Source organism: Scylla paramamosain, chromosome 32, assembly GCF_035594125.1.
Source record: "Scylla paramamosain isolate STU-SP2022 chromosome 32, ASM3559412v1, whole genome shotgun sequence".
Lineage (NCBI taxonomy): Eukaryota > Metazoa > Arthropoda > Malacostraca > Decapoda > Portunidae > Scylla > Scylla paramamosain.
The window spans coordinates 14,887,381-14,892,380 of NC_087182.1; the positions used below are offsets into that span (position 1 = coordinate 14,887,381).

Here is a 5,000-nt window from a genome sequence, read left to right on the forward strand (position 1 = left end):
AATAATGCGTGGCCAGACTCTTCCATGAAAAGTCTTTCATAAGTATATTTGTTTTGGCCTAATAAACCACGTGCATACAACAAACCAAACAAACTTTTAATTTCAATGGAATCCGTTACCCTGATGTGTGATGAGTTTATTGCTATTTGAAGACGTCTGAGAAATTTCTGCAATTATACTTTCAATTTTATGATTAGAATGGTGCACAATATTGGAAATCATATAAAATGTTATGAACAAGTCCCCAGAATTTACTGACCTCACGTCCCCTATCACACATTCTACAACACTGGATACGTTCGCAGCTGGTCTACCTTTCATATGATTGGTCCATGTTATGGACTTCTCTACATCTGACTTTCTCCGGGGTTTCTATACGGTGATTTTTATATTCCCGCAGCTCGCCAGGTAATGTATAATTATCACATTTACTTTAATCTAAACAATTGAACAAGGAATTAACAACCCTGCTTTTCATTAGTGTTCGGTTATTTCTCCGTGGGAGTCACTCTTCAGTATCTGTCATCGTCCACTTCCTCGTCACTTCCAAATTTCATGGCAAGATCAGCCTTGTCACCTATCACATCAGCCAGATCTTCATCAGGGTGGTCTATAAAGTCATGGGCTGTGTCTATAGGGCCCATTGTAAGCACTAAGCACTCATACACCCAGTAAGTGCACCCCAATCACGTAAACTGATAAGCTCCGGTCTGTATATTTTCGAAAAGTTGCAAGGATTTTATTTCGCGGAGACTTGCTATTCCCCCACACAAACCACTGCAGTGACGTCAAGAGTGGCTAACTCCTGATTGGCTTCTGCCTGCCTCCTTCCCTCTCTGCCCCACTCTCTCTCTCTCTCTCTCTCTCTCTCTCTCTCTCTCTCTCTCTCTCTCTCTCTCTCTCTCTCTCTCTCTCTCTCTTTCTCTCATAGTAATCCTATTCGTACAATCCTACTATTGTCTGTTACTATGATTTTTCTTCCATTGTCTCTCTCTCATCTCTCTCTCTCTCTCTCTCTCTCTCTCTCTCTCACTCTCTCTCTCTCCTCTCTCTCTCTCTCTCTCTCTCTCTCTCTCTCTCTCTCTCTCTCTCTTTCTAGCTACACTGAGAGCGGACAGTGGACAGAGGATGACATATGTCTATATCATTTGCCGTATCTCACCTCAGAAACTAGACAGGGCATTTTAGCTGATACCGTTAGACTCGGCAGTATTTGCAAAACTCAGATACATTCGTAAAAGTTTGGCAGAAACAATAATAAAGAAGTTATGACGAGTTGAAGTCAAAAAACCACTCTGAAATGTTTCTAACACATTTTACTTATGGCCGCCATATTCAGCGACTATGGTATAGAGTGCTAAAATAAACAGCTTCAACCTGTAAATAAGTCTTCCAGACACGTTGATATGAGCAGATCTTTCAAAGACTTGCCACGTCAGTACCGCGAGACTCATTGTAACAACAATATCACCTCATTGGGCGCCGACGGTGGCTTTAGTTCGCTACGGTTAACATGAGTTAACATGCCTTGCCAAGTTACTTGGTCCTTGCCTCCTTTCTAGCAAAACTATGTCTCTATTGTATATGTCAAATCATTATCTTACAATGCAACAATTATGTTTTGCCGTAGTATGATATCAGAATTTCCTCTTCCATCACATATTTGACTTGACAACCTCATCTTCTAGTTTCATGGGTAGTATGTATACAGAAATTGGTGATGAAATTTATCAATCATGACCTTGAACTCAGTGTTGAGTAAATCAGCTGATGTGGGTTGGGGGGGAGGGGGTGGCTGGGAAGGTGGTGGAGAGGAGCGCGGAGGTCTTAAAACCTCCTTATTGGCTGGACACTAACACCCTGCTCATGACTACACACGCAGAATAAGAAGAAACTGCAAGAAGCCATCAAGCCTTTATGTGGCCGTCCCTGTATAAAACAAACCTAATTATAATCACCATGCTTATCTATAAATTTATCCAATCTTCCAAAACCTCTTCATTTCCTCGGCACTAACATCCAACCCTTGACAAACACACGCAGAAATAACATAAACACATAAGGAAAGCTATAGGAAGCCATCAGATTTACTACATTGACTTAATAACCTACTTACCTACTCACCTATCTTGCCCATCCACAAATATACCTAACCTTCCCCAAAGCTCTGTATCAGCTCGGCACAACACGCAAGCACACTCACCATGGCAGCGCGGTCAAGCTTCTGTCTGGCCTGCGTGTAGGCTGTGTCGATGGGAATAAGAGTCTCCCCGGGAAGCTTGTAGTGCAAAGGGGGAGAGGAGGCGTTAGTGCGAAGGTTAGTAAATGCGTGTGTCCTTGTGTGCATGTGGTCCGTGTGGTCCGTGTGTGTCCGTGTGTGTGTGTGTGTGTGTGTGTGTGTGTGTGTGTGTGTGTGTGTGTGTGTGTGTGTGTGTGTGTGTGTGTGTGTGTGTGTGTGTGTGAGTGCGTTATTGCCGAGACCCAAAGTTAAAAGCGTACGGCAGGTAGACTTAATTGAGAGAGAGAGAGGAGATGAGGAGAGAGAGAGTGAGAGAGAGAGAGAGAGAGAGAGAGAGAGAGAGAGAGAGAGAGAGAGAGAGAGAGGAGAGAGAGTGAGAGAGAGAGAGAGATGAGAGAGAGAGAGAGAGAGGAGAGAGAGAGAGAGAGAGAGGAGAGAGAGAGAGAGAGAGAGGAGAGAGAGAGAGAGAGAGGAGAGAGAGAGAGAGAGAGAGAGAGAGAGGTAAGTAGCATATGTTTAGCAAGGCAGCAATATAAGATAACATATTAAAAGTCAAAAGTCCTTCAATTGCAACACTAGGAAAGGAGCGCAAGAGAACTAACAACAGAGTACTCAAGGACATTTCAGATTATTCAAGAACCTACAGATTCCCAGGGTCAGGTGTGTTAAGGTACCTGGACCCTGATGAGTGTAGTGAACATGAATGCAAGTGCAATGCAGGTGGCTGTTTGCTGATAAATGATGGGGTTTCTGTGAGCAATGGTAGTAGTAGTAATAGTAATAGTAGTAGTAGTAGTAGTAGTAGTAGTAGTAGTAATAGTAGTAGTAGTAGATTATGAAATAGATTTTCTTAAGAAGACAGTATAATACAGTTATATGTGTAGTAAAAAAAGAGTTCTAGAAATGAAGAAAACTTCAACACGAGTGTCACAAGAGCTACTTATAAAACAGTTAAAGTGATTTCAGTGTGTCTGCAAAAGCAAATGACAGATATCTATTAAAGTAAAGTACTCGCTCATGGCAAAAGAAAAGTTTATGAGGTCAAGTGTAACTACATAACTGTACATCGAACCAGGTAATTACTTGTGTACCTGTGAAGTTAATGAGCCTCGTGATTGAGTCCTTGTACAGCAAAGCATCTTAGCTAATGGGCACCCGATTTTTAATAAGTCTAGGCCTTACTAGATACCTGTACATTTAACCAGGTGTTGTTTGTGTTCCTCTGATCTTAATGAGGCACATAATTACTATACGTTTTAATACAGGTAAGTGGGAGCGCCTGAGTTAATGGCTTACCTGATTTGTTTTGTTCATGTTTGATTACATGCATGCACTTAGTGTATGTGTGTGTGTGTGTGTGTGTGTGTGTGTGTGTGTGTGTGTGTGTGTGTGTGTGTGTGTGTGTGTGTGTGTGTGTGTGTGTGTGTGTGTGTGTGTGTGTGAGTGTGTGTGTGTGTGTGTGTGTGTGTGTGTGTGTGTGTGTGGTGTGTGTGTGTGTGTGTGTGACAAAGTATGTGTGTACGTAAAAATCTGGATGTACGTCTAAAAATATGTTTTCGCGTACGTTGACGTGGCTGTGTGCGTAACAAAGTATGCACGTTAATGTGAGTGTGCGCATAATAAGGCGTCTGTGTGTGTGTAAATATTTGAGTGTGTGTATAAACAAGTTGTCTGCGTGGACGTTAAAATGTGTGTGTGCGTATAACAAGGTGTCTGTGCGGACGTTAATGAGGTGCATGATTTTTAGCAGTAGAAGTGTAACAATATACTGTGTTAATTAATTACGTGACCTGGTGAGTAGCGGAGCAGGGAGGTGGTGCTTGTAGGTGCATGAGCCTCGCATTGTTACAGGTTAAGGTGAGCGATGTGAAGCATGACAACTGGGTGGATAAAAGTGGATACAGGTAGATTTTGTCTTAATGTGTCCAGGAGTCTGGTTAAGGGCACACATAAACTAATACAAATTCCCCGTCTGGAGTTCCACTCCCAGAAAAAAAAAGTAGGAGGGAGATAAAAAAAGTTAGTTCAGTTTCGACAGTATCTTGAAATTCCTCTTTTGAAACCAATATTACATCGTGGAATGAATATCAAACACCAACAGAATTAACTAAACCAACTAACAAGGCGTAGAATGGGGCAGTAACACACATCACTAACTAACTAGGCGCAGGAGAACTCTAACAAACTACTAACTCCACCAATACGTCAGGACAAAGTGCAACAATAAGTCTGCGAGGTAAATGAAATCTGGCGTGAGGTAACGTAGACTTACTGCACGATGGGCGCTGATGGCGAGGGTGCGGCGGAGGGTGAAAGCAGTGCGCGATATTGTTATTACTCCGCATTAGGGTATATTACGGTGCGAGGGAGCATGCAGGGAGAGTCTGGTCCGTATTAGGGCGTCACAGATTGCGAGATCAAAAGGCATCATGCATCGTGGAGTTTTTGCTTTCAGTACATCACGTTAAAAAAAGAGGAAAAAATGAGGAATGCAGCAAAGAAAGAGAGGAGGGAGAGGCAGGCACGCGTTGCTCAGTCATGTACGAGTTTTTATAGTGTTTCAGGATAACGAAAATAAAAAAAAAAGAGAGTATCAAGAGTAACGGAAAGCTGGGATGTTGCTCGTGGAAGAGGAGAAATGAAAAAAATAAAAATGAACTGAAGTAAATAAAAACAGGAATAGGTTGATCAGTCGTGTTTAGAAACTGTTTCGTACTTCAAAATGATAATAATAAAAAAAAAGGAAAATGAGGGTATTAAA

At 42.0% G+C, this 5,000-nt stretch overlaps 1 protein-coding gene across 1 annotated transcript in view; it reads right to left on the reverse strand.

The window, feature by feature from the left end:
• The window catches only part of LOC135089248 (uncharacterized), a gene marked incomplete at its 5' end in the record, with an annotated part of 34,090 nt that overhangs the window by 25,455 nt on the left and 3,635 nt on the right, over window positions 1-5,000 (reverse strand).